This window comes from Stigmatopora argus, chromosome 15 (assembly GCF_051989625.1).
Source record: "Stigmatopora argus isolate UIUO_Sarg chromosome 15, RoL_Sarg_1.0, whole genome shotgun sequence".
NCBI lineage: Eukaryota > Metazoa > Chordata > Actinopteri > Syngnathiformes > Syngnathidae > Stigmatopora > Stigmatopora argus.
Genome location: NC_135401.1, coordinates 8,211,681 through 8,223,876, shown reverse-complemented (window position 1 = coordinate 8,223,876; position 12,196 = coordinate 8,211,681). Strand labels below are relative to the sequence as shown.

The 12,196-nt window shown below is 37.7% G+C and overlaps 1 protein-coding gene across 3 annotated transcripts in view; it reads left to right on the top strand.

Moving 5' to 3' along the window:
- Positions 1-687: 687 nt before the first annotated feature.
- Positions 688-12,196, top strand: part of htr1d (5-hydroxytryptamine (serotonin) receptor 1D, G protein-coupled) — a 62,377-nt gene continuing 50,868 nt past the window's right edge. For all 3 annotated transcript variants that reach the window (XR_013305146.1, XR_013305145.1, XM_077620771.1), the window contains exon 1: positions 688-898. The gene's annotated coding sequence lies outside the window, so the exon portion shown is untranslated. The remainder of the gene's footprint in view (positions 899-12,196) is intronic.

Here is a 12,196-nt window from a genome sequence, read left to right as displayed (position 1 = left end):
AGATGTATTGTTCAAATGGAGCGAGGATAAACAAGGCTATGACGCCAGGAGCAGGTAATACCCACATTTTCTTGGGTTCCTGTTTACTTTTGGCTGTTTATCGCTCCCCTCCGGCTGCCTTATTTGAAACCAACCTAAGCGCTGAGCATAACATTTCACAGTGCCTTTAATATGGGATATGTGAAGCTGTCAATCCAAGAATCTTTCCACCCTGATAACTAGAAGGTGTTTTCATCTGTCTGACAATAGAAGGAATAACAGAGGTTTTTTTACCGTAAGGTCTTTATTTGTTCAACTACAACATTCCCTCAAGTGCACTCATGGCCATCAACATATTGTGTATGAACAATGTCATTATAGTTCTCAAATGATTCTGCTCTTTCAAATATAATATTCTATTTCGATGGAAGCCATTTGTCGTTATTGTAGAACTGCACTCTTGTAACGTTTTTTACCCACAAACAAGGCAACCAAAATATAACCTTGCTGCCTGATACAGTATTCAATGAAACCTTCAGTGAGTGTGGGCAATTTTTATAGTCCATTAAGCATTTGCTTTTCTATATTGCAGTGTTTTCTACTATACTGCGAGTGTTTCAAAATAAGGAACCCTAAAACTTTCAGTCATTCATTTTCTGAAATGCTTATCTTTTACAGGGCTCGTAGGAGTGCTGGAAACTACCCCAACGTTATAACTAGGGGCACCAGACGGGGGACACCCTGAATCCGTGGTCAACCAATCGCAGGACACAAGGAGACAGACAACCATTCAAAATCACCCTCAATCCTTTGAGCAATCTAGAGTGTTCAACCAGCCCACCCTGCATGTTTTTGGGATGTGGGCGGAGACCGGAGTACCCAGAGAAAACCCACGCAGGGAGCCCTGACACTATTTCAGGTAAGTCCCTTGAACAATTTTCAGATTCTTACTACAAAGATATATTGTTTTGACTAGATTGTTCTTAATGTGCCTGCTATATTTGAATGAATAAGAAAAGCGATATTTACCACGAAGAAAGAAACTATGAAAAATTAAGGAATTTTATCATATTTCAAATGCTGCAAGTGTGTCTTATCAATGTGCTGAAGCCACGCCTTACTGTTAAATGTTATTCCAATATGTATTTGGTATCTGCTAGATGCATACAGACAGTGCTTTATATTTTAACACATTACAGAAGCCCAAATAACAGGAAAAAAATCTAACACTTTGGAATGTAAAAACAAAAAAAGTAGAGCCTTTCTGAAAATGGAGTTTATTGTATTACTTTTCAGAGAACATTTCACATTGCAATTTCTTGCCTTGATCATTAGTTCAGTCTCTGACCATGAACGTCACCTTGCTGTTGCTTGGTAACAACCTTTCATTACTTTTTGACAATGCATGTTAGGGTTCATAGAACAGAGGGAATTGCTAAGTACACACGGACAATTCAGGTGGTGAAAAATGTTTATCAGGTGGTGATGAGCAAAAAAGTTAATTTGCTGTGAGTCAAGAGAAAGGCGTGAGCAGACAAGTAACAGAACCTAAGGCCGAGGGCTGCTTGACAGCACCAGGCGAGCGGGGGGTTGGAATCATTGGCATCTCGGGGTACAAGGACGTGCGGGAGGTAGACGATGCTCGGGAAGGCTTGAAGGTCCTCTGGGGGCGTGTTCAAACAGCTTGTGGGAAGAAAGCAAAGGCCGTGAACCAGGAATCATAAAAAGGCAAGGTGATAAACAAAGCACGATGCAACTGATGGTGAAAACAGATGAGTTGATCGGGTGGTGAGCATCATTTTAAGATAAGCCATTCATTGATTTTGCGCCCTATAGTGCGGAACTTTTTGTTTTTTTAACTAGGTCTACAATGTCTTGTGTGTCTTGTGTCTGTCTTGCTACTGCAACCAAGAAATTTTCCGAATACGGGATGAAATAATAATTATTTCATTCCTATCCCCACAGTGTATACAAAATCATTTATATAATAACATTTAGAAAAACATACACATTTGTATTTCTAAGTAGCAACATAATGCACTACCTAAATTGTCAATGCAGTGAGGCAGTGATTTTTAGTTGCTGACTTATTGGAGTTGGCGTAGCGGGCCACCGTAGAGTATTTATTTGAGCCGTAGACATGATAGCTTTGGCTGTAAGAGGGAGGAAAGAGCAATGAGGTGAGAGGGAAAACAAATTCAGATCATTAATCATGGTTGCTGATGGTGGTTTCCCCCCAGAACTTCACTAATTGCTTCCTTGCCTCTGACATTCTCATTAGCACAACGCCGCCTAGTCTGTCTGTCTCTCCGGCCGTCTCTCAGGATCTTCTTCCAAGTTCTCTCTTAAAGTCAGAATGTGACTTTTTTTTGGCAAGAGCAACGAGGAAATGCAAAAACTTTCACTTTCACTTTTCACTCTTTTAAATGATTGCCCTGTAAAGGGTTAAAGTGGGCACGATTATTCGTGATTCATTATAACTAGTTATAAAATGTCCTATATTCGTTATACCAATAACAGTATTTTTAACAAAATCGTGAGAGTAAATGATTTTTTAAAAAACTTGATATGACAGAAGATTCCATTAGCTAACAATGTTTGAAAATTTGAACTCCAAGCTATATTTCTGATTTCTTTGGGAAGGAACATAGATGAACACCAATGCAATTTTTCTCTTAGCTGTCAGTCATCTGTCAGCATGCCACTCTGGAGACCGTGACCCTTGTCGTCTTTACCTCCGGCACCCTTCAATAAATGAACTTCCTGTCTTGTTCTCGGCACCGCTTCTGGTCAAGAGAACATGAGTACGTACTCTCATTAAACATTCACACAACAACATGGCGAAAATGGAAGATGTTTATCATTTACAGAAAAGAGTTCTGTTCCTCTGTTTTCCCTGAAAAGGGCTTAGATTTTTAAGTAGTTTCGATTTAAATGTTTTGTTTGACAATCATTTTTTCTGCTCCACTGGGATAAGGCTGTTTTGTTGACCTCACAACACCTATTCCACACAAGGACGCATTAAGTTGTCTTGCATGGGAAGGAATAGATACATTAAGCTGGTCAATTTAAACTCAAGAGTTTGAAAGGACTGAATGACTGACAGTCAAGGGTGTGGTCAGCTGAGTATGGGTCCATTTTATTGAGGGCTAGTGAATTGGATTCATGATTGATAAACCTTTGCAAAGCACAATAGGAGAGTTGTTTGTTTGTCCTGGGGTTTCTTTAGACTGTAAGTGCAGTATTTCAGACTGCTGCAGAAGTAATATTTGTCCTATTTTGCAACTTCCAAAGGTCGCACCTCAAAGGACTCCCTTTTAAAACAAACAAAACAACACACTGGCAACCTGGATAAAAGTTGTTTAGCTTGAATGCACTTTGCTGGAAATTGTTAGTATGGCATCAAGTTCTTTTTTTAAACCTTGTTCATTTCAATACTATAATGAATAAATATATAAACATTTTGTTCATGTTCTTCCCTTGGGGATGTATTATGCTTAGATTGTTGTCGATGTTAGATGTCAAATTTACATCTTCAGAAGTGTCTTTTTTCACTCTTAGTCAGTTTTGGGTGTTTTTAGACCATAATAGTGCTTTTCCATGTATCACAGTAGGCAGTGTGTACATTTCCACCACCACTGTACGGTTGGGTACTCGGACGTTTGGTCGCCGGACGTTTGGTCGCCGGACGTTTGACAACATGACAGAGAGTTTACTGTTGAAACCAGCTCTCAAAATTATATTCATGAGAGAGAGAGAGTTTAATATCTAAATATTTACTGTTGAAACCAGCTCTCAAAATTATATTCACCCGGGCGACCAAACGTCCGGGTGACCAAACGTCCAGGCGACCAAACGTCCGGCGACCAAACGTCCGGTCACGGTACGGTTGACAGAGGTTTCCTAACATTTTCGTTGGTAAATCATAAAGTGAGGCTGGAATTTGCCAGGTGACAAAGAGTCGAGAAGATTGAATGGAAAAATATTGTTAAAGTTGCCATTTAAAACAAGAAAAAATGTATTTCAGGAATTGTAAAGATGTGGGACTTTATTGCACTTGTAACGTTTAAAGCATGTTCATTTAAACTTAGCCCGTGGCTCTTACAGGCGCATGGTATTAAATGAACGTTATGCTCTGGGCGATAAAAAAATGAACGGAGAAGCGTGCTTTCAAGCTGTGACGGCTGAGAAACAAGTGGTGATACTGAAATATAAAAATGTCTTTTAAAATAGTAGTTCTATTTTTCTGATGGATTATTTTAATTTTATGTGTTGATTGATTGAATCCTTGAAATATGTGCTTTATGGTGCCAGTCCGCTTAGAATAAAAAAAACGACAACAACAACAACAACAAAGGCTGCTCTTTTTATATAAGTGCTTCCTTGATATATTGAAATTAAACCTCCCAGAGGGCAAAAAGGACAGCAAGATGTAAACATCATAATGCATCTTAAGCTAAGATTGCCCACACAGTGTTATTAAAAATATTTACTGACACAGAAGATATGAGTATAATAAAATACATTTGCTGCAAGGTAGAAATCGTAGAAAGTTGCACACGTTGCTCTTCCTATTTACAGTGCATTATCTACAAAGCTACTATATATCTTTAGAATACTTGAAGTTAGGAAAACAGAAAACAGACTGAATTACTGCTCAGCTAAATCTTTCTCAGGGAGCTTCTCATCTTTCAAGATGAGCTCTATCATAGCAAATCTGTAGCTTGTCAGCTTATGGTGCGTGAAAAAAATGAAATGAATACCCATTGCTAGGCCTCAAATTGCAATAAGCACAGCCTAGATGCTTGGGTTTTATATTTTGTGTGCTGTTATGTCAATGAGAGAATAAATAATCGTTTCTCTTTCATTATCACCTTGTAATAATCCTCCCGGTATATGAGAATTTACTGCATAAAGTAGTAATGAAGGCAATATGGTTAAACATTAAGAAAATTCCATGTTAGAATTACAAGACAAAAATTTAGTTTTACAAGAGAATAGTAGGGTGCCAGTGAGTGAAAAATGAATATATGTTTATATATGTAAAATATAGCAACATTATTTTATGGGGATAAAATTGTTCATTTAAAAAATAAATATTTTTAATATTATGATGGGATAAAGTTTTGTGTTTGAAAATAAGAAATGCATTGGACGTCTGGTGTTGGAGATTTGTTTGCCAGTCCTCCCAGTTTAAATGAATTGGTATATCATTGCCATTAGCAGACATTGTGTTAAATAGATATGGAAACTCACTATAGCTGCCTTTGAAAACGTTAGGAAGGTTAAAGCTCTTAGTTTTAAATAACAATGTAACATGTTTAAAAAATTAAAATAAAAAAAGCAGTTTCTGGTGGCCAAGTGGTTAACATGTTGACCTCATAGTTTGGGGGTTGAGGGCTCAATCCTAGGAGTTTGCATTGTCTCCCAGGGCTTGCATGTTTTTTTTTCCGGGTACTCATGTTTCCTCCCACATCCCAAAAACATGCACGGTAGGCTGGTTGAACACTCTAAACTGCCCCAAGGTATGATTGGTTCTCCGTCTCCATGTGGCTTGTGATTGGTCAGCCATCGATTCAGGTACCCTGCCTACTGCTCGAAGTCAGCTGGCATAGGCTCCAGCTCCCCCCGCGACCCTTGTGAGGATAAGCGGTTCAGAAAATGAATGAATGAACACTTTCTGAGTAGTGTCTTTCTGCTTTGAATGTTTTGATCCCTCCCCACGGGAAGTCACAGGTTAGATGATAGAGACGGCGTAGGCGTGACAGCGCACCAAGTCACCGTACTCAACGCTCTGATGCTTTTGAGTTACTGAGAACTGAAGAGTCAGATGGATAGCAAGTTGTGTGGGAGGTTAAAAAAAAGAAGCTTCCTACATTTCCCACTGGTGTAAGGGCCATTAGTGGCTGATACATCTAGTAGCTGTGGACCCCTCCAGCTTTTCTGACAAAGTCAAAAACAACAAAGTCATTGGGGGTTTGGGAGACTGCAGATAGCTGATTAATGCAGGTGAAATGGGCAAGATCACATTTAGTCTGCAGAATTTAATTCTATCTTTTCTACTATATATGTATATATGATGACAGAAAAATATGATTATTTTCACGATTCCACTTGTGCCAGGACTTCCCGAGAGCTATTTCATGATTACACTTGGGGAGAAATTGAAAAAAAAATCTGTTTAGTCAGATTTTTAGGCATATTAAAAGCAAAAATGGAAGGCTGATCCAAAACTACAGGTTTTTTTCCCATAACATACATATTTACAATGTTGTTACTACTTGCAGTTTTAATCACAAAAAGTCTCAGGGAACAGAGAAACCATCAGTTTAGTATTATTCCTCCCAAAATACATGTTGAAAACATCTGTCAGCCCTAACTGAACAGAAACTGTGTTCCCAAGTGTTATAAATTCCTGGAACAACCAAGCTAAAATGAAAATGTGTCCAAAAATTGATCCGATTTTTTTTTTACCCTTAAAAACACAGTTAGACCTATTTAGTTTGACTTAATAACATTCTCACGGACGTTCCAACAGTAGGATCATTTGTCTTTGTTAACAGTATCATACGTAGTAGAATTTTAGGAATCAAGACTATGGGAAATCTGATGTAATAGCTGAAAAAATAACAGTTGTGCTCAGAATTCTGTTTCATTTTGGCTTCACAAGCCATTAATGGCTGCCAATGAAACTTGTTGCCTTGCATTTACTGATGAGATGACTGCTGAAAAAAAGCAGCAGGATGAATTTGTATTGAGCCAACTAATTCAGAACAAATTGGACAGCGCTTCATAGTGCAGATGGACAAAGACCAAAGCCTACTTTGAAAAAACCCAAAGCGCTTCTATAATCCTGATCACAACTGTGAGTTCAAAAATGTTTTGCCTTTTATTCCACCCAGTGTCGGGTACAAAAAAAACATTATTTATTATAAGATGCCAAAATCTTCACTTGGGTCTATAATTTTACACCCCGTGGATGACCTTAAACTGGCTACCTACTGTGCTTTCATATTCGTCTCCCACTAAATAGTACATTTGCTAGCAAGCACATTTGAAATGAGCTCATTATTTTCCGTATTCTACTGCTACAAGATTTTCTGATTGTATTTTTAGGTGACCCGTGGGGGTGAAGGTTTGCAATCATAAAAATAGCAAATATGCATTTAATGGCCAACCAAAAGCATTTGAGGAAGGAACAAATTTGACAATCGCTATCTATTTTACTTGACATCATTTTTCAATTTATTTGTCCGTGCTAGCATTTCAGGAATTGACTGATGTATTGGCCTGATAGCATAAAAACGCGCTTCATCTCTTTGCCATTTCCAAAGAGCGAGAGGTTAACTACACAGAGACTTTTGAGCCTTTTCAAGCAGTCGTTGGTTCAAGCTGGGTGCAGCTTCAAGCCTTGAGATGGAAAATAAAAATTCTGGCCCATTGGACATGCTTTGAAAAAAAATCGATATATAAAAAACCTATAAAAGTGTGAGCAAGAACTCTTTTAAGCGTTGACGTCATGCTCTTTTTTGTGTTCGGCTTTTCCTGCAAAATACAGGAAAAATTCTCCGATTTGGCCCGATCTTTTTATATGATATATAGCACATGTGTCAAAGTGGCGGCCTGGGGGCCAAATCTGGCCCGCCGCATCATTTTGTGTGGCCCGGGAAAGTAAATCATGAGTGCCGACTTTCTGTTTTAGGATCAAATTAAAATGAAGAGTATAGATGTATATTAAATTTCCTGATTTTCCCCCTTTTAAATCAATAATTGTAATTTTTTAATCCATTTTTTCTGTGTTTTTAGTTCAAAAATCATTTTGTAAAATCTAAAAATATATTTAAAAAAGCTAAAATAAACATTGTTTTAGTTCTATAAAAAACTGAATATTCAGGGCTTTTAATCCAGTTCTTTTAATCCATTTATAAAAAAAATCTAAATATTATATCTAAAATGGTCCGGCCCACGTGAAATCAAGTTGACGTTAAAGCGGCCCGCGAACCAACCCGAGTCTGACACCCCTGATATATAGTATAACTTGCTCTAGCTTCCTAAATCTGTAAAAAAATAAAAAAACAACAACAATGGAATATTTAAGGCTCAAAAATGGAGCAAAAACATCCATAAAATCCGTTCCATTCAGCCTCACTTGCTTATGACTTCACCACCACCTGCAAAATGTGAAACATTTTTAATAAGACAGCAATCTCTTTCTTACCTGGATATCGGCCGTTTATTAATTTCCTGTCAGGCATGCGGTAACCGAGTGAGCATACACAAAACCTTGGAAATGATTGCTGGTAAAAAGCATTCAGGGACTAAATATAAAAGGAGCGTACTGAGGATATTTGTGTTGCTCGTGCCACATTGACGTTAAATTCTGTTACCTACCATACCTTTTACCTCTGCTGAGTGTGAAAAATGGCTGCTAATCGGACAATTTTTTCATCTTGTTGATCCACTTTATCAAATCTCAAAGGTGAGGAAAATAGTGCTAATAGTAACAAAAATGGTAATTTGGTACAATTTAATTACATTGGTGCCATTATCGCCATTAGGAATTCAAGCCATTTGAATTTGGAGGACTGATATCAATCATTCGTTGAAGCGAGTGAATAAAATAAATGATATAGAAAAAGGTTATAGTCTCTGCTCCCAACTTTGGATTTAGCAAAATGTCAATTGATAATTAAACCACTTTTAATTCTTGGTATTAAATCCAGAAATAGAAATGTAAATTTAATTGAAGGAACCAAAACTCAAGAGTTAATATGCAGTTGGGCTGAATAAATCCTTTCCCATTGGACATATTTTGCTGCTGGCATCCAATAAATGTGGTCCACTGGTCCACTTGAACCTTTTGTGGTGTTTGTCCAGCACACATGTGTCAAAGTGGCGGCCCGGGGGCCAAATCTGGCCCGCCTTATCATTTTGTGCGGCCCGAGAAAGTAAATCATGAGTGCCGACTTTCAAATTAAAATGAAGAGTATAGATATTAAATTTCCTGATTTTCTCCCTTTTAAATCAATAATTGTAATTTTTTAATCAATTTTTTCTGTGTTTTTAGTTCAAAAATCATTTTGTAAAATCTAAAAATATATTTAAAAAAGCTAAAATAAACATTGTTTTAGATCTATAAAAAACTGAATATTCAGGCCCATTAATCCAGTTCACTTAATCCTTTTATATAAAAAAAATCTAAATATTATATCTAAAATGGTCTGGCCCACATGAAATCGAATTGACGTTAAAGCGGCCCGCGAACCAACCCAAGTCTGACACCCTTGGTCTAGCATGTTCTGTCCTTTTGTTCTCATTCTAGTCGCCAGCTAGTTGCTCATGATGTGCACACCAAGCTCATTTGTGAGAGCCCGCTGATTCTGTTAGTGATGCGCATCGTTAGCTCGTCAGATCCTTGTTTCACAGCCGAATTATCCCCTCAGCACAGGATCTGGCCCTTGATTAAAAAAGTAAAAAGAAAACACCCCGCGGATATGGCGCCAATGATGAATAGCTCCGCTCGGAGGGACTTCATAACTTGAAGCAGGAGAGCCGACATAAATTTGTTGGCAGGCCACCAACGAGAAGACAAACACGTGCATTCAAGCATACAGTAAACACTTTCAGGATTGGATGCAGAGGTAGTTCTGCTTGACAAAGCCTAGGATAGAGCACGCTTTGAACGGGAAGGGATTTGATAGATTTCTGGCCTTTGTGCTCCTCCTTTTATCATCTGGTGGGACGAGGCCTGTCTTCTACCCTCGACCGGATCTGCCACAGACGTAAATGTACGATTTAATTCGGACGCAACTATGCTTGAAAATTGGTTTACACGTCTGAAACACGTTTTCTGTCAGTGGGATCGGCTTCAAGGTTTTGCACTTGCAGCTCAACGGGTGTAAATGTATTGCAATTTAAAAGCAGCTTTCCAACTGGAAGATGTCATATAAAAATACTGACTGTTGCAGCACCCTTTCAAACTGAGTTAATGTCTAAAGCAGGGGTAGGGAACCTACGGCTAGGGAGCCATATGTGGCTCTTTCCATGGGTGCATATGGCTCTCCACTAACCTGTGAGGTAAAATATGAAAATCACTAGTGAGAGAGCCGAGTCCTGAACGCACCAATAGGAGCGTCACGTCGACACTGTGGCGTTAAGACTAGCTCTAGCACCACTGTAATCATAATTTAGTTTTTCATTACTCATCTCATTGATACTGATTAATTAGCAACATCATAACAATGTTGTCAAAAGAAATCAGAGACTTTTTGTGATTAAAAAGTGGTGAAACGACCAAAAAAAAATGCACATTTTCATATATTTTTACTTTTAAATTCTGAGAATGGCTCTTTGGCAATAATATTAGAAAATAAGAATTGTTTATGGCTCTCTCTTTCAAAAAGGTTCCCGACCCCTGGTCTAAAGTAAAAAAATATATACACTTGTGCTGAGCTCCCACAAAGAATTGCTTTTGATTGTTGCTTAATCAGAGATAATTTTAGGGTTAGTTGATTTATCGGACGATAAACATATCACGTTTTCATCTGTTTAAAATCATGTCCTTCAAACAATGTCATTCTGTAATAATGTGTACTTATAATTTCTGCAGGACAATATGAATTTCATCCTGAATTAACCATAGTTACTAAAATGCTCGTTATCTTACAGTGCTGCCACTTGCTCATGTCTGCCAATATACATTTTAAAAAATCCAGTTCTTCGCCCTGTATTTTTTCTGAGACAAGAAGCGATAACAACCATGGCTTCTCTCCAAGAATGGCTCGAACGTGTATTCCATATATCAAAATTCATATCAGAGTTAAGCATTCTAAGCTTACAGCAGCTCTTGTAAATGCACTTAAATCTATAAATATCAATGACTCCCAGCAGGTCTAAAAGAGCAAAAAACTTCAGCGAGAAATGTAATCAAATCACAATTTAATTATGTGACACTTCCATACCTTCAAGCAGCTTTATCAAGCTGACACAGCCCTGCGATTTGCTTCACTTGTCTGTATAATGGGGGTGTCACCCCATCGGCATCAAGTCCATTATAGAGAGTATTGTTCCAATGCCTTTTTCCTAATCTGCAAATTGGTTGTTGGGATTTTCCTGCAAGAACATTTTGCATGCAGATGGACAGAAGAAAGTGTTTCCTAGCACAACATACATCAAATTGTGTTTATAGGGGAAACTAAATAGATTGTAAGATACGTGATATATACGAATAAAGTCAGCAGGAAGGAATGGCCACTTTTCCACTTCATTCCTTTTTATTATTTTGGGCAGGCCGCTTTTTCCGAAATAATGATTTTCTATCTTTTCTGCGAGCTTCAAGTCTACCACTTACAGACTTTCTGACAGTCTGCCAATAAAAACATTACTTTTCCCAAACAATTTACCTGCCACTTTAATTGTTTCCAATACTTTCCTTGTGAGAGCGAGGAGCCCAATCCAGAAGTAAAGATGGTTCACCTAGTTGGTTGTTGTTCTTCAATTTAGCTTTATTAAATCTTCCTTTTTTTGTCATATGAAAGAGATTAACATGTTGTATTTTGCTTCTATTCCCTTGTGATTCTGCGTCGCGCTGTAAAAGATTGTTTCATTAGTGTTGCTCTCGTCTTTTATTGTTGCAAGCCTTTTTGAGTTCAGTTGTACTTTTTATTGGACTGCCACTTTTAGGACTGCCATTGCTGATGTATTGTACTTGGTTTCACATTTCAAATAACAGACAAGGTTATGCATTAATATTCTGACTTTGTGCATGTGTGGGCGCGCTGATAACTCGCTTGGAAAAATTCAAATCGATGGAGCTCCACCTGTGAAACTAATCTATCGTAAAATGTTCCCATTTAATGTTTCAACACAAAACTCCTTTTAAACCTGTCAACGGTTTAAGTACTCATTACAGCATTTCTGGAAAAACATTCCCAAAATATCATGGAATCAATGTACCAGTGTAATTTACAACTCAAATAGTACTTTAGGTCAACCAGGCTGAGAATGAACAATCAAAAGAAAAAAATACATATATTAGGCAAAAAGACACTTTGGTTCAAATATGGTTAAAAAACAGTATATACAGAGCTGGATATTAACCAGTTTCCTCCTGAGCAAGTAAAAATCTGTCACAGGACACGCAAATAGAACATAATAGAAAATAAACAATACAGGAAAAATAGGGGGCGATTTACAATAGGATTAAATCAAGTTTTCA